We start from the raw sequence: 22,513 nt of genomic DNA, 5'->3' as shown, positions 1-22,513 counted from the left end.
CATAGTCTCTAGAGAACCTACTAGTATTACCATTTTACTAAATTGATAGGGTATCTAATTGCCATTTAAACACATGTCCTTATTTACATAGGTCAGTGCACCTCTTGTCCCCCATCTATGGAGCATCAAGGAAGAGGAAGCAGCAAGGGTGTGAGAGCCAGAGGCCTGGGTGGACTGCTGTGAAAAAGTGTCTTCTAGGCACGCAAGGATGCTGAACTCATGAAGTCTCAACAGCTACGGCTGATGAACAAGACCTGTCCAAGACCCTACCAGTCAACATCCCAGAGTGGATGGGAGAAGGGCTACAAGGCCCCGCCCCCAGGTGAGGGCTGAGGAAAGGGGAGTCAGTTTTGTTCATGAATGAGCTCCCTAATAGGTGGCACATGCCTAAGTGGTCAGCCTTATTAACTCATGTGTATGTGCATACAATAAACACTAAAAGGGCGTGATAGAATTTTCATTTAATAATAATTATGTTATTACTACACTACTATAAAAGAAAAGGAAGTGAATTCAATAGCGGAATATGGGAGCACTCGAAGAGGTGGAGGGGAGAAGAGGCGGATGAGCTCGACATGAAACAGACTTATGAATGAAAACTCTGGAGATTTAAAATTCTTACAATCAGTTTTTCCTTGTTGGAATATCAGAAAGTGCTTTGAAAGCTGCATTATAAAGAAACCACCACTGAAGTGACAGTAAGGACCTAGCATTACAGAAGCATGTCGGTCCACAGCTGCCCAGCCTGCATCTCCCATCTTCTGTGTGGAGAGTCCCCCGAGTTTTGTGTCAGTGCCTTGTAAGGGATGCAGCCCCCCATGATGTGATATTTGCATCCTAAAGTCACTCACTTTGTTCGGAAGCTCAGAGCATTTGTAACTGGCATCACTACAGTGAAACCATACACTTGCATCTCAATGAGCTACAGTGAAAGAGAATGGGAAGAAGCATGCACTGGATGAGCGAGGGCTGAGAATCTGCTGAGCCTGTCAGTCCGCAGCACACGCCATTCCCCACCCCATGAGCATCCCACTACTAAATGTGATGCCATCAAAAACAGGCCAAGTGTCACAGAAAGCATCTCCATAAATACACATATTTATCTCTTTCTGTCTGAATAAAGAGCAATCTATCCCCCAAATGGTAGAAATGGTGTCTACACTTTTGAGAAGGGTAAGTATGTTGGCTGGGTCTCATCGTTTACTTGCCTTCAGGCCAGTTTGATTGATGGTTGATGTAGGAAGGGCCCAGCCCACTGCAGGTGGTGCCACCCACCCCTGGGTTGTGTAAGAAAGTCAGCTGAGCAAGTAAGCTATGGGGAGTGAGCCAGTAAGCCCCATTCCTCCAGGGTATCCACGTCTTTTCCTGCCTTGAGTTTCTGCCCTGACTTCTCCCTCAGAAGGAACTATAAGTGGAAATAAACCCTTTCCTCTCCCAGTTGCTTTTGGTCACCGTGTTTTTATCACAGCAGCAGAAAGCAAACTAAGCCAGTATGAATGTTTGCAGTTTAAGAGAAAAATGTGGCACTAGACACAAAAATAAATATGTGCAAATCCATCTAGACTACTAAATAAGGAGCAACTTAGGAGATTTTTCAAGAGTAAGCTTGAGCAATAAAATCTCCCTTCCTGAAATGACACTCCCGTAATGAAACACACTGAGTTTATTTTAGCAGAAGGCTATATTTCAATAGCACATCTTGGCAGGTTGGAAGGGGTCAGTAATACTTGACTACGTTAAGCGGGAAGAAATTTTTGCTCCTGTCATTTGTGAAGATCTTGGAATTTACCACCACAAATACCCAGGGTCTGTTGTAACTGCCAAGATGACAGTTTTCTGAACTCCCCAGCCTAGCTGAGTACTCAGTGACACCTGACACTAACAACTAAGTTTAATGCTTCAGCAAGTAAAACGCTGTAGGCTGGGGCCGTGCCATCCCGGGCAGTATTTCTCTGTTTTGTTTTGTCATAGTTATATTGTAAGATCTCTGTTCACAAATTTAATAAACTCAAAACACTCTGGGTCTTTGGCAGCTCCTTATTTTCCATAGTGTTCTATCTCACATACTAAGCTATACTGAGACATTGACTATCATAGTCTTATAGGGTTGTCTGTGAACAAATATAGCAGAAAAGATTAATGTAGGTTTTTATTTCTTTGTTTTGTGCTTGTAAAGTGAATCTCCATGTTAGAATGCTTAAAACAAAACAGGGCTCAAAACAGGAATAGATAAGCACCTTACGTTATAGAAAGAATTTGTTACCAATATATTCAACATTCCAATTCAATAGAAGGAGAAATAACTTTTCATTTAAAATACTAACATATCAATAAGAATTTATATGCATTTACATATAATATCTAAATAAAGACCCATATTTAAAATATATGTATATTATAAATTATAATACATTACTATGCAAGTATATAATACATTCAAATTGACTCTATGCTATTTAATGAAATAATGACTGAAATGTTAGTTTAAAAAAAATCCAAAAAGAAAGCCTGGCATGGCGGTTTATATTTATAATCCCAACATCTAGGAGGTAGAGGCAGGAGCCAGGTCAGGCTAGGTTAGTAACTTCAAGGTCAACCTGGGCTACATGAAATCTTATTGTAAAAAATGAAAAACAAAATTAAAAACAAACAAAAACAATAAAGAGCCAAGAAGATATTGTGACTTGTCACACATACTCCCTGTGCAGAAAGGCAAGAGGTGTGGCTGAGAGCAGCCAATGCGAGGGAGTCTAGACTTGTGTTTCTGGACAAATTCACACAATTTTTAGGTGGCTGGCAGAATGGCTAGGTGACCCAAGTTAAACTCTAGAGCTCATAAAAAGGCAGGAGAAACATGACTGCACAATGCTGTCCTCCAACTTCCAAATGCACACACACGGAACAGCAACAAGGAGTGCATAAAACAAAGCAGTCACTTTAAACTGACTTCATATTAAAAAACAAGTCACACTAAACTGGCCTAGTCCTTCTGAAAGCATTTCAAAAGAATGCTGGATTTAGAATAACTATGGTGGAGGAGCTGTTTTTTAAAAAATGATCGGGAATAAAAATAGTAAGTTCTAAGAGAGACTCAACTTACAGAGACTAAGACACTGAAGTGCTCAGTTCTAATGGGACATACATGTCACAGTGTTCTCCCCAAGGCTCAGAGATCTGCATGGAAGAGGAGGTGGGGAGACTGTCAGAGCCAGAGGTGGTCCACACCATCAAGGAAACAGTATTTTCCAGACACAACATGGCACATGCACGCTGAACTTGCAGAGATTGTGACAGCATATAAAAAACCTTGACATGCTTGAGCTAGACAAAATCCCAGCACAGAGTTGGGGGAGAGGGGTACAAACCCTATGGATGATTGAAGAACTATAGGCATTTATAGCTGCTGGCGGGGGGGGGGTGGAGAGGGAATTTTTGTTAATGATGTGACCACACACCAGGGTAGGCCCATTCCCAAGACACAAAATGGACTTGATGGGGGAAAGAAGAAGAAATCTTGAAGTTGGGTGAAAATGCATACGAGAGATAAGATGGTAGAAATGGGAGAAGCTGACGGTAGTGACTATGTTCTAAGTATGTTGTATAAGAGTCTCAGAGAATTAGTCCATATGCTGTTCCAAAAATGGAAAATTCCTTTTTTCTGGGGAGACAATACATACAAAAGAATGGAATTCTCATAGGCCAAGACATTGTTTTATATGATTTTCACTTGTATTAATAAAAACAATGTACTAAGTACAAATGCTATAAGGAAAACACATTCTTAATAAAAATCCATTTACAATTGTGGCTAGAACACTTGCTTTGTGTGTGCACAGCCCTGGGTCTTGAAAAGCAGAAAAGTAAGAGAGAAGAGAAAAGCAGAGAAGAGTAGAGGCGGGAAGAGGATGGACATGAGAAAGAACGGGACTCTAAATAGCTACCCCCAACTCAGGAAAGCATGCCATAGGGTGGGAAAATATTTATCACCAATTGGGAAAAATCATACAAAACAAAAATAAAATACAAAAATTTTGGTTTGGGAAAGCAAGCTATTAATTTACTGCTTTAGATAATTCCTTCCCTGAAGGAAGAAAAATCATGGTACTGGAGACTGGGTCAGCAGTTTCCGTGCTTACTGCTTGTTCAGAGACCAGAGTTCAGTTCCCAGCATCTAGTCTAGAGGCTCACAACCACTAACTTCAACTCCAGAGCATCTGACGCTCTCTTCTGGCCTCCACAGGTCCCTGCATTCATGTGGCAGACACATAGACTGTCAGACATATACACATAAATAAATCTTTAAAAAAAATTCCTTAAGTCCTTAGTTCAGTACAGCAAATGTTTATGAATACATAGTATAACACCTACTATGCCTCACACTATATATGCATATTTATATATTTCAGATATCTACTTATGCAGATATGCACACATGCATATTCACTATCCATGTAAAACATGTAGTATATCTTAGTCTTCTGTCCTTTATAATTACAGAAACATATATTGCTTACCATTTTGATAAAAATTTATATATATATACATAAATTCATATCACTTCTCTTTTAAATTTACAACCATTAAGCTATAGTAAATAAGAGAAATCACTACAATATTCTTGTTTCATTCTTGGAAAATTCATAGGAGAAAATGTCTCATCAATAATAAAATGAAAGCTCCAGGACTCATGATACATTAATCCAACCATCAACTTCATACTGTATCTCTCTACTCTGGGATTATTTTATGCCTCTGTCAAAGCTATTAATACTTTCCAACAGAATAATTCAGTTGACAATATGCTGAAAATGAACATTAAAATAATTTAGTTTGTGTTGCTCACTGCTAACTAGTGATATTACCACAGCCTCCATATAAATGAGAATTTGACTAAATTCAGAAAACAAGGTAAATAGAAAACCCACACTGAAGCAGTGTTCACAGACACAGTGTGATGGTGTTTCCAGGTAGCACTGAGATGCTCTTACTACCTATTAAAAGAATAAATTTCAGCTGAAAATATTCCATCTATAAAGTTGTGTATGATTTTGCTATAGGAAAACTTGATCTTTAAATTTAAACATAAGATTTATTCTTTTTCCAGTTTTGAAAATATCTTTATTAATAGTTATGTTTTCAATGCTTTCAGATTTTATTGTAACATCAAAAATAAGTGAAAGGTACTATTCATAATTATAAATCAAATAATTTATTTAAAAGTTTGTTCAAAATTTAAAATATTTTAAATGGCTATCAGCCTAACAGTCATTCAGTGTGAAATTTCCATATTCAAATATAATATTTTCATAATCATAGGTATTGGTACAACATACAAATACGTTTTTAGAAACCAAACAAACTTGGTGTAGGCATAAAAACTATAACTATTAAAGCAGCAGTTTCCTAAGAAAACTGTACAATTAATTAAGTCATGAGACCAGCTATTAAAAACTACCCTTTAAAGAATTAATTCCTTTACGTGTATGCAGAAAAACCGGCCATCCTGGCAAGACTATTTTGTCTTCTAACAGTACAATTTTTATTATTTTTCTACTACCGTAAAATAATAATTATATGTGATGTTACTTTTGCAAGAGTTTTCTGGAAAATAATCAGTTAAATATTCCAATTTCTAAAGTATATATACCAGAAATCTCTTGAGTTACTTGGTACACCTATGTATATTTTTAAAGGTTGTCTGACTGAAATACTGTGTTAGTGATACATTTTGAAAAGTGTGCTCCTACCCTGAAGGTTTCATTTATTTAATAAAGACACAGGCTTTTAGAAATAAAGTATATGACTGCAAACAGAACCAAAAGGGAGGGATGGGGGAGACCAGGTACCTAGGGATGGCATTCTTCAGTGGTCACCTGAACCCATCCATCCCTTCACAGCTCCCAACCTACTCAGCCAAGTCCATTCTCCTGGACAGAAACCCAGCTCCCAACTCTGCTCTTATGTGTTTTCCTACCAATGTGGAATAATGCCAAGTCAGAATGCTAACTAGTCACAGACATAAGCAAGCTTCGACAGGCAACAATTAATTTTTAAAAGTAACAAAACCACATCATTTGTTTCTCAACAAGAACTTTTTCTTCTGTTTCTTTTCTTAGCTTAATACACAACTTTGACTTCTTTAGCTTTAAACATCCTTTGTCAGGCAATGCACACTACACCTTCATTATAAATACATTTTCAAAGGCTTAAATTTGATCAAATTCACTATTTAGTGAAAGCTGGGGACAAGACAACAAACCCTTCATCGGTTTACCCACTCGAGATCTCTTAGATGGTTTGTTTTATAGAAAACAATGTTTTAGCTTGTCCTCTAATTAACTACATCCAGGACAAATAGAAACACTCCCCCACGTAGTCTGGGGGACATAACAGCACACAGTGTGTGTGCCCCCCTCACTATAACGCCTGTTCTCTCCAATGTCACCCCTCCCCAAGTTGCTTTTGTTGTTGGGTGCCCGGGTTACAGGAACATCAGTCTGAAGAGAGCAGATGAGGAGACATGACTTGAGTCACACTGAAGCAAACAAACCCACAGCTGCTGCCTGAATGTCTCTGCACGGATTCAAATGCCCTGACCACCTCAGCAACAGACCTGTGTGCAACTTACCTCCTGGATGTATTCGGCTGCATGCTGAACCGCATGGGCCTTCCTTCACTGGGAAACTGGGCAAATTCATCTTATTTTGTTGGAAGATTTTCACTAAAACTAATGAGATGTTCTTACGTGACGAGGAAATAGCAAATTTTTTAACAACAAACAGTTTATTTATAGAGACACAAATGATTGGAGAAAAAAAAATCCTTCTGTACTGAGACATGGTGTACGTGATCTCACCTTATGGGGAGTTTTTAGAAAAATTGACTTTAGCTGTGGGTTATAAAAATATTTCTGTAAAATTCCATTTGGAGAACTTATGAATTTACTGTACTTGGCTTTAACTGAAAAAAAAAGTAACCCATTTTTTTCTAGCTAATTTTAACCAGCAGCCCCAAATGTGAGAGTAGATGTTCTTATTAATAAGTGTCTGAGTGCAGTTCTGGGTTCAGCAAAGCACACGGGAAGGACTGGATGCAGCTACTCTGGGGCCAATACAGGCGGTTCTGAGTCCTGATATAGGTGGCCTCTCATGGCTAGAAGCCACTCTCATTTACATTACTGAGCTAGAAAACCAACACTGATTCCTCTATTTCATACTAATAATAAAATAAAAATAAAATAGGTATAGATCAGAGAGACTGAGGTAGGGATCAGGGAGTGCTTTTCATGAAGAGAAGCTAACAGAATGAAAAGGTCCCCCACAGACTGACCTCGTCTAGTCCGAGTTTCCACTTTAGCCCATGTAGTTATATACTATCTATAAGAAATTCAAATTTCAGACAAGCCCACGTCTACTTTCTTCCTACCCTGGGAAATTCTCAAGACATATTTATATCTTCCCAGTTGTAGAACAATACATATTTTTTTAAATTACATATATGTGTTTGGATATGTGCAGGTAAGTACAGGTGCCTGTGAGGCCAGAGAAGGCATCAGATATTCGATGCTGAAGTTGTAGGAGCTGTGAGGAGTTCAGCGTGGGTGCTGGGAACCAGACTCGGGTTTTCTGTAGAAGCAGTGCTTCTCAGTAGCTGAGGCCTCCCTCCAGCCCCACAACTCACACTTAGGAAGGCACTTTCTAGGCATCTGTGCCCAATTTCTGCTTTATTTGTCATCAGCATAATCTATTTCTGAGTTCAATGGTACCTGAGCATACTGAATAATAAGTAGAAGAAGAAAAGAAAAACTGCAGAGAACATTTTTTCTTAAGTACACATTTTATATGTTTGTCAGAGATTAGGCAGCTGTCAATAGCATGCAGGCTTGTGATACGGTTCTGTAGTAGAGTTTGAGATTGCGCTCCTCCAGCACTGTTCTTTCTGCTCAGGCTGTTTTAGTTATTTCGGGTCTTTATGGTCTACTATGTGAATTTCAGAATTTCTTTTTATTAATACTTCTCTAAAAATGTGGAATTCTAATAAGAATTTAGTTGAATCTGCAATTCAGTTTAGGTAATACAGTCATCTTCAAAATATTAATTCTGCCAATCTTCCTAAAATTAATTTAATGTGTATGTGTGTCTATATGAGTGTATGTTATACATATTTGGGAACACATACAGACCAGAGGCATGAGATCTTCTGGAGCTGGAGTTACAGGTGTTTGTGAGCCTCCCAGTGTGTGGGTGTTAGGAATTGAACTCAGGTTCTCTGGAAGAGCAATAGGTTCGCTTAACTGCTGAGGCAGCCCCTGCCAATACTTGAGTATGAGAGCTTTTTCCATTCTCTAGTGTTTTCTTCAACTGCTTAAGCTTTGTAAAATATTTTTATTGTAGACATCTTTCACTTATTTATTCTTATTCACATACATATATACATACACACATATAGTATATATTATACATAAAAATACACATATATGTATGTATATATATCTAAGTGTATTCACACTGTGAATAAGAATGAGAATTTTTTTCTACTGGTTTCTTTCTTGGCAAGTTACTTATTGGCATAAAAATGCTACTGATTTTTGAATATTGGTTTTACATTCTGCTACTATGCTTAAAGTATTTAGCATGTCTAAAATTCTCTGGTGGACTCTAGATTAGATCATGTTATCTACAAATAAGGATGTTTTGACTTCTTTCTTTCCTGGTTTTATCCCCTTTGCTTGTCTCTTCTATTTCTCGAGCTAAGACTTTAACTATTACATTGAGGAGTAGACAGAGTGGGCATTCTTGTCGAATTCATCATTGTAGAAGAAATGCTCTCAGTTTTTCTTCACTTAGAATAATGTAGGCTTATATATTTGTTATGCATAGTCTTTATTATGTTGAAGTATTTTTTTTCTACACTAGTTTCCTCAGGACGTTAACAATGAACACATATTGAACTCGGTTAAAAGACATTTCTTACATCGATTGAGACAATCATGTGATTTCTGTTCTTAAGTCTGTGTTGGGATCTCATTAACAAATGGTGCTGGGAAAATTGGATAGCAATGTGTAAATTAATGAAATTAGATCCATATATCTCACATAGTATAAAGAGTTCAAAATAGACAAAAGGGCACGACGTAAGGTGTGAAACTCTGAAATTGCTAGAAAAAAAAAACACAGGTGATAGATTTTAAGAAACAGGGAGAGAGATTCTCAAAAGGACTCTAATAGCACAGAAAAAAATACCAAGAACTTACAAGGGTATTGTATAAAATTGAAATTTCTAAACAGCAAAGGAAAGCATCAGCTGAGTGAAGAGGCAGACTCCAGAATAGGAGAAAACCCTTGCCAACTATATACCTGGCAGGGGATTGATATCTAGAATTTATAAAGAACCCTAAAGATAAAACAATCCCTCAAATTACCTAATCAATAAATGGGCCAATGAAGTAAAAAGACAGAAGTACAGATGACCAATAGCCATCTGAAAACATGTTCAACATATTTAGCCATCAAATGAAAATAAATCTGCTTTGGAATTCTAGTCCATCACAGAATGGCTCTCATCATGAAAACGAATGGAAACAGGTGCTGGTGAGGCTGCGTGCAAAGAGAACACATATCTGCTAGTGGCTGTCAACTAACGCAGCCATTATGGAAGCAATTCAGACATTCCTCAAGTGATCCAGCTATCATCATTCCTAGGTATACCTAAGTCATCAAACGATTCATGCTGGTATCACACAAAGATATCTGTACATTCACAGATCTATTCACAGTAGTCAATAGATGTCTACCAACAGACAAATGTATGAGAAACACACATATAATGGACTTTTATTTATTTGCAAAGAAAAATGAAATTTTCAAGAAAATCAAAGAAGCTGAAGATCATCAAATGACAATAATCCAGAATCAAAGGAAAAAATTGCTTTCTTTCCTCCCATATACAAAAAGTAGGTCTGTGTGTGTGCGCGCGCACATGTGAGTGTGCGCACATGCTCACACATGCATGCATGCATGCATACATATAGAAGATAGCTTAGATAATAGGTAGAAAGATGGATGGAAAGAAACACAAGAAAAAAGACAGACTATGAGAGGATATTAAGAGACCTTTTAAAAAGGAATAAGGGGACAAGGGAGGCTACTAGGACATATAGATCATAAAAGCAAACGGGAAAGAAACTATTTGGGAGAGAGGAAGAGCAGCAAAATGAAGAGGGGAGGATAGAGAAGGGCAGTGGGGTTGGTAAACAATGTTAAAGTATAATATAGAAAAAAATCACAGTGAAATCTATTTCTTTAACCTCACAAAACATTTTTAATAAGGCAAACTGAGAAAAAATGAGAATTTCTTGACTTAAGTATGTTGAAAGCAAGTGGTCTGGTTCTTAAATGCAAAAATACATGTGGTTTTGTTTTTAAACATCAGTTAAAATCATATGGACAAAACAGGCAGATGAAGATGTTAGAGGCCTCAGCCACTGGTCACAGGGCTCTGCCCTGCTTTTGTCCATGCCACACTGTCAAACCTTTGAGGAGGACACCACTGGAATGCTGATAAAAATTTCCAGTGATATCAACCTGGGAGGTCTAGTTTGTTACGATGTCAAAAACTTTATCTCAGAGGCTGATAGAACAAGGCCCAAACAAAAATGAGCAAGTCCTGGGAGAGAGACAAATACAACTTATTGCCCAATTCTAGGGCAGCAGATTTGTGCCAGTCAGGATCTTAACTGTAATTTTCTGCAACAAGATCTCACAATAAAAAGTGTGGTGAACACACAATCCAAATGATAAGTGGCTCTGAAAGCTGGACTAATAGATAATAACACAGTTCATGTGCTGGTCAATTGACATCATAGTCTCTTATCACCATGACTAGAAAAGAATGGAAAATGGAACATAGGAGAGAGATGATACTATCTTTTAAATTAGAACTATCTTTATTAGATATGATGTGGTACCTCGTGTTAGCTTGATTTACATTTTCCTGACAGTTAATGGTGATTGTCTTTCATAAAACTTTTACCATTTGGTCATTTTCTCTAAAGAAATTCTATGCAAATCTTTCCTCCAGGTTTGAAGAAGCCTGACCTATAGCATTAAATTTTAAGTATTCTTTACATATTCCTAATATAAGATATGGCCAGGAATGCAGCATATACCTGTAATCCCAGCTCTTAGGAAGAATCATAGCATGTTCTAGGTCAGCCTGGGCTACATAGCAGGTCTCTGTCTCAAAACAAATAAGGGAAAACAGAACAAAAAGAATTGGAAGAGCAGTGAAGACATGCCGCTTTTCATGGAGCTCCTTTGGCTTACTTATGACATATACTCCTTAATAACTACTACATCAGTACATACATAGAAATAAGAATTTCTCACAGATCATTTGTAGCCCTGTCATCTATCAAATGTGGGCTGGGTTAAGTTATTACTGTTTCAGACTTTGGGAATCCTTCTAGTCATTTTTCTTTATTATTTGAGATTCTTGTTCAATTGTTTATATGTGGTCTATGAAATAAGAAACACTAATGATAAAAGATGCTTATTTTCAGTCTTAGGGATGGAACCTAGGGGTCTCTTGCATGTTAGGTGAAGACTCAACCACTGAACTGTATCTCAATCCCACTCCATCCATTTATTGCCAGGTATCTTAAAAGTCATCCTCTGAAAAATTCTAAGTGATAACAAATTAATATTAATTATTATATTATTATTATAATTATTAATATTAGTAGGCAGCAATCATAGAGGAAAGAAAACTGTACTAATCACAGTTTAAAATGACCATTACTAGCCAGGCAGTGGTGGAGCACACCTTTAATCCAAGCACTTGGAAAGCAGAGATAGGTGGATCTCTGAGTTCAAGGGCAACTTGATCCACACAGAGTCCAGGACAATCAAAGCTACACAGAGAAAATCCAAATTGTATCAAAAATCCAAATCCAAAACAAACAAACAAAGCAATAAACCATTACTGTGGCTTTCCTCTGAAAAGATTAATGTGTTATACTGATGGATTTGGTCGTAATTATCCCTTCTAAGTCTCAGGATGTGAGGGAGAGTAAACAATGGCCAAAGCACAGTTCTCCATGTAACACTGTTAGAAGGCTTTCTGCTCAAATCTTTCCCATCTCTTCTCTCCCACTTTCTTCTCTTTTCCACTATGCTGTTTACTCTCTTGGCTGCTGAGGTAAATCTAAGGGATGTTAGCTTCAGCACGTAACACTTTAAACTTCAAAGTTTGCCCAAGGGAAAAAATATCATTAAGTCTCACTTCTTGGTTACAGATTACTGAGACACACTGGAAGACATAGCCACACATAGACTTTCAACTGTAGCTATAAAAAGATGCTGGCTCATGTCATTAGTGTGCCACTGTCATGATGCCAAAGTACTACATGTCGCAGACACGGTCCCCACCATAGCATTACCTGAATGTGGTTGGACTTTAAAGAGGTGGGGACCCAGTGGGAGATCTTCAGGCCATGGGACACAACCCTACAGGGGCCGTGAGACCTCAGTGTCTTCCCCTTCCCGACACAAGGTGGACTGTTCTGCTCTGCCACACACTCCTACACCACATGCATGGCCTTGCTACAAACCTATACAAGAAGAGGGCCAACTGGTAGATGACATCTCAAAAATTATAAGGCAAGCAAAACTCTTGGTCTTTATAAGGTGATTGTTTCAGATGCTGCTTACGGTCAAGGAGAGCTGACGGACATAGTGGAATATCCCTTTAGGTTGAGACATTTCTGACTCTTGTCCGATAAACCACCAATGGCTTAAATCAGTACATACCTCTGATAGCCCTAAATTGGGGGGGGAAAACCTATGAAGGTGAGGAAAATATTCTGAGGACCTGAAAAAATACTTTGTTTTCATTTTCAACATTAAAAACATACTTAACATGCTAGGGCACCTGTTTCTGGAGCAGTCATACTTCAGCCTGTGGATACATTCTAAAGATGATCACCAGCTGTACCAACTGTGCTTCTCAACAGGAGTCCGCAGACAGATCCCCTTTATCATGAGCGCACACCCGTGGGAGACTCTGGCCGAGGAGGTTGAATTACCTGTTCTGTGGAAGCTGCCAGATCCCCAAGTTCTACCTTTATAGTCCACTGGTGTTTAGTAGTAGCCTGAATTAATATTGGGGTTTAATCCTTATGGAGAATTAAATGATAGCTGCTTTGTAATTAAATTCAACTGTTTGAAAGGCTAGACAATTGTTTCCCTATTAATCACAACAGAAAGAATCTGATCTAAAGTTGCTGAGAATAAAATTTCATCCTTATAATCTCAACAGAAGTGTCACTTTTATGAGAGTGAATAACTGAAAATGTGAACTGATATTTGAGAGAATATGTTCTGTAAATATAGAAATTTAGAACTAGAGAGAAAATTTTGGTTTACTTATCCAGGCTTCACAATTCACATGGGGAAAAAATTCCTGCATCACTGAGATGTCTGCCCTTTGCCAAAGCAGAAGTTTTGAGGCAACCATGTGGCTCAGTGGTATGGTAACTGCATGAGGCTTCAACAGCCAGCACCAGAAAAAAAATATTGCCTTTATATTAATGATAGACGGTTAACCCCTGCATAATCTGTGCTTCATCCTTCATTGTAAGTCATTGGTAATTCTCCATGTATCAAGACAACCCAAACATTAATTCTCCTAGGAAACTAACTGGAATGTTGGAGATCTTAAATTTTCTGGTAGACATGGTAAAAGATGCCTGCCTGTAGTCTGCACTACTCTGGAGGCCAAGGTAGGAGGATGACTTAAGTCTAGGAGCTCAAGAACAACCCAAATGACGCAGTGAGAAGCAGCCTCTAAGAAGGGGAGAGGCTAGTTGACACAGTTCACAGGCAGAGCATGAAGGCCTGGGTTCCTTCCCAATACCATTTTAAAATGCGGTGTGGCAGGAGATCATACAAAAGAAATTCAAAATGACACGAATACTTCCACAGTATAACACTCCACCAGCACTTGATACAGGGTGCTCAGTGTGGGCAGACAGGTAACATGAGATCAGCACGGTGAGGAAACCCAGCTCCACAGGCAGACGGCTGTAAGACTGCACTGGGATATATTAAACAATGCTAGGAGTCAGGAGACAGATTTACTTTGACTGTGTCTCCTTTTTAACTCCTTTGCTCAAGTTGCCATGTTGGTCCTTCTAGCCAAATGCCTTTGTCTTCCATCTGTGCTAGGCAACATCCTGGCCACCTTGTAAGGATACCATCACCCCCTCTTCCAAATCCCCAGGTCCATTTGTCATTTGCTATTACTGACATAAGAAATATATTTGCATAGCTACCTTACCCTCTCCCTTTTGACAGAAATTCATTACAGGCCAACACAATGCACAAAACATATGGCTGTTAGATTAGGGCAGCAAGTGAAGTCTAAGGCAATGGGGTTCTTAATCTGTCAAGGTTTTGTTTTCTTCAAGATCTAACCTACCATCTTCCTTTAAAAATGAATCTAAATGGCCATATTAAGGAGAATAGTGTAAAAGAATAAGAAGCAACAAAAATGCTTAAGATATGTTAACTGAAAAAAGGGAAAACAAAATCATACCTAGGCTGTTTACAACACAATATCATAGCTGGATATGAATATGAAGCAAAAGGTAAAACAAACAAAAAAACCAATTTGCTCCACTGTAATGATAGAGGCATGGATTCTGTCAATGTGCCTGTGTTTGCATAGTAAATACTGTCTTAATTGCATACACAGGTATTAATCAGTAACACTCATGCTGGATATTGGTGCTAATATTTCCGAACCATTAAGGCATGGGGTAGCTGTCCTATGTCTAATGACTGTCAGCTTGCTGGCCTGCAGGGACACATTCAACTAACTGCTGCCACCTGATAGCAACCAGACTTGCAGGCGTGCCAGGTGAGTAGACACTGCGAAAGCCCAGCAGGCTAGCCTGGTGAGTCAAGACTGAAAATAAGTATACAGAACTCAGTTTACAGTCTTAAATTCCCATCCAAAAGAAAAGGCTCATTAACAAACACTTCATAATGTGAATTACTTCTCAATGATCATGTTTTGTTTTCTGTTTATGCTTTGACCTCTTAGACAGCCTGAGAGCAATACTTTCAATTGATACCAATACTGTTCCTATTTATCATTTAATTCTTTAAAAATAACTGTGGTAAGCAGAATGATCACCTTTTATGGAAAGTTAAATTACAGGTAAAACCCAATCCTATGAATGTCTATGTATGTTTCTATGTTTTAGTCTGAGGCATACATATCCTGTCACCCGAAACAACTGGGAAAGCATTAGCCCGCAGGTGAGCGCTGCAGACCACAGGGCCTCAACGCCCGTTCCCCTCCCCTCCCCCTCCCCCACACTGACTTGGAGTTGCTTCTCTGTGAAGACAAAGCAGAAGCACAGTCTCACTTATTTATGGCTAATTCTGTGATTTTACCAACACAATGCTGACTTAAACAAAAGCTTATTTGGCACAGTGCTTGGGAAAAATAAGCTCAATAAATCGGAACCTTTATTAGTAGAGATATGTTAAATTCTCTGCATAATCCAGTGAATTCTGTTTTCCACTGGAGCATCACCCAGAATAAGAACAAAAGACGGTGCTTTATTAGACAGACGCTAGGCTGAAGAATTTTCTCAGAAATCTCAGTTAGGCTGTGATAGGAGCACAAATTTCTCTAAGTATGCTGAACAACGCTTGAGGGCATACTTAGGGAAGCTTTATTACATCGCACACGTGGAACCAGATTCTCCCTCGTGGGCTGCAGCCAGCGTGAAGTTCACACTACATTAATTTGCACTTGTCGATATGCTGCTTTGCAAGTATTCTTACGGCATGTTCAAATGTGTACTCTGCCTCCTCGGCTAGAATATAAACTCCCCAAGGGCAGGAGCTGGGCCTGCAGTAATTTCCCCCTAGTGTCTAGTAAGCTGGTCTGGGTAAGCCATGCCCCCGGAGGCTGCCGTATGACACAGGAGAAGGGATGGCAATGCAGAAGAAGACTATGGCACTGAAAGAGCGTGAAGAAGACAGGCAAGCAGCGCTGTCATCACCAGGACCGCGTGACTACACGCGCCAGAGCCATGCCCATGTGGCCCCGTCCCAGGCACTGTGTGGAGGGAGAAGTGCGATGGCAGGTGGTAGCTGAGTCTCTGAAGTCTAGCTCTCAGACTTCACCCATCAACTCAGGCTGCTGAGGAGAGCATATAGCTTCAGAGAGATCAGAGCTGCATGAGATTTACTCTAATCTGTAGGTGCTAAACTTACAAGTAGAAAAGACTAACACTGCTGCTACCCACTCCCAACAGATAGGATGGTCTAATGCTAGGATGTTCCCAGAATCAGACAGTGGACTCCAGAGGCTGATAATCTAGGTCTCCGGGTACACTACACTGTTACTCTAAAAAAGGAAACGACTCCAGGAAGCTCGGTCCATGGCCGGCTGTAACAGTCTATTCCAATCTCCTTATTCTCAGGAAAGCTGCACTGCCAGTCGCTGTAATTGAACTGCTGTGGTCCTGAATTTCCACGTTAAACATCAAGATCAGATCCTCAGAAAGAATCAGTCCTAACTCGCAAGATCCTAATGCAGGGTTTCGGGCTTTCCTACACAAGAAGGTACAGTTCTCCAACCTTCCTCTAATGTTGGTATTTCTCGGGTCTTAACTAGGCGTGACTTTTAGGAGCTGCCATGTTCCCTTGGTCTCTTTGCAAAGCTTCACCAGACAGACAGACAGATTTCCCCAGCAGCCAGCATTTACATCTAGGCTCCTGCTATGGGCAAAGACCACTTTAGACCACGAGCTTCCCCCCCTTCCAGAACCAGGTTCCACCCTGGTGGGAATCCCAGCAGTAGTTGGGCTGGCACAAGACAGAAACGGGAGGAGACACCTCTCTGAACTGTTCCAGGGTTGCAGTGACAACAGAAAGACCTCAAAGACGAACTGATGTTCCATTGGTCCATCAGACTGTGGGCAAACTATGAATCCTCAAATAGAAGTCACTAAAAATTGTGGAACATTGATTATGAGGCCGTAAGTTGCAAATACCAGGCCCTTCTTTTGTACTTTTGGTTTTGTGAGACAAGGTTTCACCATGTAGCCAAGGCTCTATGCTTCAGTGGAAAGCCTTTGGTCCTGGATCAGGAACAAGTACAGATCCTCAGGGTGGAGGCCATAGTCTCTTTGGGACACCTACCCATCCCCTTTAGAATACAGGAGACTGACTCCCACACTACCTGATGGGGCACAGTGCCTGGAAGAAGAAAACAGAGATGCTTGGGGGAGATGGGTCAGTGAGGAAAGCACTTGGGGGAGATGGTCAATGAGGAAAGCACTTGGGGGAGATGGTCAATGAGGAAAGTACTTGCCATGCACAGTGGGGACTTGAATTTGATATCCGGAACCCAGAAAAATGCCATTCAGGGTTATCATTTGTTTGTTTTGAAGTTTAAAACTTGATTTTTTATTTCTGGTACCACTCTAGCAATTTGCAAGGCAATATACTTGATGTAACAAGGAAAAATAGAAAGAAAAGAAAAAGACAAAGCTACAACAGATAAAGACCTCGGGATACACATCTAATCAACACTGCCTGCATAAATAAACAGCTGCAGGTCTTATAAACCGTGCTATAACAGTCCTGAAGAAGAAGGGTTTCCTGTTTGAGCTGGGGTGACGTTTCTGACTAAGGACCACTGTTGCTTCTGTGGCTGATTTTTACATTCCTCCAAAGCATTTGGGATAACTCTCAGAATAATCTTCTGCTTCCCTGACAACTTACCTGATGTGAGATTCCCCTCTATATGCTATTAATATGTTAATATGGTTTATAAAGAAGCCACTTTTGGCCAACGGCTTAACAGAGTAAAGCCAGGTGGAAAATCCAAACAGAGATGTACAGAGAGAGCAAGCAGAGTCAGAGAGAAGCCATGTAGCCGCTTCAGGAGACAGACGCCGGATGCCGAACAGAACCTTACCAGTAGGCCACAACCATGTGGTGATACACAGATTAATAGTAGTGGGTTAATTTAAGATATAAGAGCTAGCCAATAAGAAGTGTTAGGTAATAGGCCAAATAGTGTTATAATAATATAATTTCTGTGTGATTATTCTGGGCTTGGGTGGCCAGGAAATAAACGAGTGGCTTTCAGCTACACTTACTGTTTTTTTCTCTAAGAACTGGAACCCTTTTCTGCTGATTGCTGATGTTTCTGCTACCAGGCTCACAGTGATCATCACCACAGGGACTGCCTGAGTGTCCTCCACCAAAACTGCCCTCCTTCATGGATCCATATTTCGATTGCTGCTGCCCAACTTAATTATACTTCCCACCACCGTAGCTACCTCTACCAGATTTTCCTCATCCATCATAATAGCCACCATATCCTTCTCCTCCACTACTGTATCCACCACCTTGGTTTCCATATCCTGGTCCACCACCACCATAGTCTCCTCTATTACTACAACCAGGACCACTACCATAGCTGTCACCATCACCTCTAAATGCACTGTATCAACCTTCATAACTACCTCTGCCACCATAGCCTCCTCTTCTACCAAAGGTTTTACCAAAACCAAAATTACCTCTACCATGTCTCATTTCCTCCATAGTTGTCAGATCCACCTCCCTGACCACTCTGATCAGTGGACTGCATTTTTTGAAAAGATGAAATGGTCTTTTTCACTTCACAATTACGCACATTGACAGTTGGCATTTCTGAACAATTTCACCACCATTGTCATGATTATCAAAAATTATAAAAGCAAATCTCTTTGTTCCCCACTCTGCTTGACTTCTAGAACTTGGATGGCTTCAATCTCCCATACTTTTCAATGTATTCTCTCAGATTCTATTCTTCTATATCTTCAATACCAACAAAAATTTCTTGTTTGTTAAATGCGCTCCAGGCTTTATAGCCTCCTCTCGAAGAATGGCTCTGTAGTTTCAGCACATGCCCACCAACCTTGGGTAGTCCATATACAATTGCTTCACCAACTCTTCAACACAAGAGTAAGTCATAAAACCAAAGCCAATGAAATGTTTTGTTGAGGGCTTCACATCCTCACAGTCTGAAAAGGTGGTCCACTTCTCAGAACGTTCTCTTAAGCTATCATCTGTAGTTCCAACGATTAGATCATTGAATAAACAGCTTCCACAACTGCTCTGCTTTCTTTGGGTCATCTCCCCACCTCTACGCCAGCCTCAGCAACTATGGCCTGGAGACAAGCTGGGGTGAGTGGGCAATATTTCCCCTCCATTCTGAGGCGTGGCTCACCTCTTTCTACTGGAGTTCTATATGGGACCGAGAGGAAGACATTGGAGCGGGGCATCTGTAATCCCCCTACTAGTGGAACAGAGACAGGATGACCCCAGAGCTTGCTGGAGAGCCAATTAGCAAAACTGGTGAACATCAGACCAAAGACCCTGTCTCAAAGGAGGTGATTGCATTCCCAAGGCTGACAGCTGAGGTTATAGTCTAGCTTTCACATGAATGTGTATACACTGAAGAAACACCCACACCCACACACACCTAAAAACAAAGAAAACTTAGAAGCTGAAGGATCACATATGCACCCTCAGTTATAGAGCACTATAAAGATCTACATCCAGTACGTTAATCCTTGTGCTACATATAGTTCCAAATTAAATAACAAATTTAATATACCATGATGGGGAGCAGAAGAGGAAGAAGAGGAAGAGTGCAAGAGACTAAAGAATAAATAAAGAAAAAAAAAAGGCTTCCTATTGCAGCACCTTTAACATCACGCTTCTCTTTACCGTGACTTGCACAGGCCTGACGAAGGCTAGAGGCTATAAAGGCACATCTTTGAGACTCCACTACGTAATTGAAAGTTGACAGTTCCCAAGATGTACCCCTCATTTCCAGTCAGCTAACCCAGCAATGCCAGGTTAAACACAAGGCTCGGAAATGTTGTAGTCTGCATTTCAGAGTCTCTAGCCCCCTTCTTGAATGCAGTGAAAAGCAATGCCACATGGTAGCCACGTGCTCCCATAGTGTGGCAGGGGATGAAGATGTAGCTCTGTAGAGTGCAAAGAGATGTTTCAGAAGTACAGAGCACACGCACAGCCTTCCACAGGAAATAGATAATAAAGAAAGTTGATTTCTTTTTCCTCAGCGTTCCTTTTACCTCCTTTAAATGAGGATAGTACCTTAGCATTTGAATAGAAAAAGAACACTTGCCTTGCATTTTGGAATAAGCCAACTGCGAAACATTTTTGAGATAAAGAAATGTGAACATTGTCTGGGTGTCACTTGCTACTAATTATTGTTAATATTGCTCAGTGTGATAATATAATATGAAAATTTCCCTCATGAATATAAAGTATTTGTAGATAAAATAATAAAATAATGTTTGATATCTGTTTTAAAATTTTCTGCAAAAGGAGAAGAGGTAGAGGAAGACAAGGAGAAAGAGGAATTTGTAAAAGATAAGATGGAAAAAGTATGGCAGTGGAGGTGAAGCTAAGAGAAGAATTCTGGGCTGGCTGGAACAGAAGTGACAATAATGAATGTAAGTACTAGAAGCACATAAGTGATTTATAATATTCCGTCTCATGTGCCTTTAAATTCCCATGATGGGTGTGTGTGTGTGTGTACGTGTGTGTACCTGATATTTACCAAAACAAACAAAAAAAGAAAAAAAAATCAAGGCACAAAGTTCCCAATCTCCACACCAAATGCCTTTTGTGTTTCTTCTGCAGACGCACCCCTGAGACCGACAGCGTTCTCTAAGCTGGAGCGATACAAAGGAGCTGATGGGGAGGAAAATTCACCCGTGGGTCCTGACACAATATAAAAAGAAAAGAAGAAAGTGGGCGGAAGAGACAGCCATTGTCCCTCCTCTAACCTTTCTTTCTAATTATGCCAGAGTCAAGGCTCAGGTCACGAGGAAAATCATTTTGGTGGTCAAGCATTTGCCCTGTTTTATGTACATCAAAGAGGCTCTTGTTCTCACCACATTCCGATCTCACAGTTTCCCACCTACTTTCAAAACCCATCAAGTGGCCAGATTAGCTAAAATATGAATAAAATGACTATATTATGGGGAACACCTGTTTGCAAACCAAGAGACAGGCCTCTGGTTCTGATGACTGTATGATATGTAAGGCTTTAAAATTGAATATGCTTTATATCATTGTAGGTATTTCAGATAAATGCTCGCCATGGCCAGCTTTTCAAAGCTAAATGTAAATTTCTCTCCTGGGTGCAGATGGTGGCCAAGCTAAATAGCTCTTCGGTCTTATAGACAGAAGGTCAGGTCACGGCTGAAAGACCAAAGAACAATTGCTTCTTTGCTGCTCCAAATCATCCAGGGAATGAGAAGCTACGACTTTCTGAAACTGTCTGTTCAGTGCAAAACAGTTACAAAGAGAACCTACACGGTCTCCTCGCAGTCTGTCCCGGGAACAGGGAAGCAGGCAAAGTCCCTTGACCCTCCACAGGCCGACTCCTGACACTGTCCCGCCCCACCGGAGGCGCATCTCTGTCTACACTGCATCACTAAGGACACTGGGAAACTTAATATTTCAGACATCCGGAAAGAGTGGCAAAGGAAAACCATCCCTGCAACTTCAGCCTTTAGGAAGAGACAGTGTGCTAAAGACAGACACTGGAGATGCTTTTAAACTAAGCTATCATTTCCAAATGAAGCTCTCCTTGTTAGTGTACCGTATTCGTTTTTATCACTAAAACAGGACAATGTGATTTTAAATCATTCACAAAACTCTTTGCTTCCGTGTTCTATTAGTTGAAAACATAATACTTCTAGAGTGCTGTATCATAACTCAGAAGATATTTAATACTGTTACAGAGTGTGCAAACATAGCTCTAAAAACCTGTGGGCATCAAAGAGAGGAAAGAGCTCCATTGATTTAGTAGTCCCAGGCTTTCATGCCTTGATGGGAAGAACTTCCTTCCATTCCACTATCAGGTACGCCCCCAACTGGATGAAATGAAGCCTGAACACGCTAGTATTGAGATCTCCAAAGTCTTCATATAGTGAAATCAAAACTACTTTTATTCTGGTTGTCTGGGCTTCATTTTAGCACTAAGGGTTTCAGCCATGATTTGAAATTTTTTTTTTGCACCAAACTTCATTAGCACTTTCTTATTTAATCCATTCCCCAATTGCCTTTATGTCATTTGTCATCAACAGCTGATGGCTGAAAGGGAAAATATGTTGAAAATATGATAGAAAGCCTTCATTAGAAATATGTTGCAAAATTATCTGGAGCAACTTACTTCTAAATTGTAAGGATATCTCTAAATTATTGATACTGATACCTCAGTCTTATTATTTTAATAGAATACACAATCTGCTTTTCTTGGCTATAAGGAATGCAAACCTTCAGTGGCCTATAACGTAACATAAAAATAGAACATCAAAAGTCAATCTGCCATAACTTTCTCTTTAAAAGCCTTCCCCAGAGTCAATTAAAATTGGAGTATCTACACACTCTCAACA

At 39.8% G+C, this 22,513-nt stretch overlaps 1 protein-coding gene and 1 pseudogene across 6 annotated transcripts in view; both read right to left on the bottom strand.

The window, feature by feature from the left end:
- Sdccag8 (SHH signaling and ciliogenesis regulator SDCCAG8) overlaps nt 1-22,513 on the bottom strand; it is a 190,308-nt gene that overhangs the window by 113,420 nt on the left and 54,375 nt on the right. The window lies entirely within an intron of this gene.
- LOC126502127 (heterogeneous nuclear ribonucleoprotein A3-like) lies at nt 18,163-21,968 on the bottom strand (annotated as a pseudogene).

This window comes from Alexandromys fortis, unplaced genomic scaffold (assembly GCF_014885135.2).
Source record: "Alexandromys fortis isolate MF-2015 unplaced genomic scaffold, M_Fortis_MF-2015_v1.1 scaffold_51, whole genome shotgun sequence".
Lineage (NCBI taxonomy): Eukaryota > Metazoa > Chordata > Mammalia > Rodentia > Cricetidae > Alexandromys > Alexandromys fortis.
Note: the sequence above shows the minus strand (reverse complement) of the source record. Positions and strands in the feature narration are given on the sequence as shown.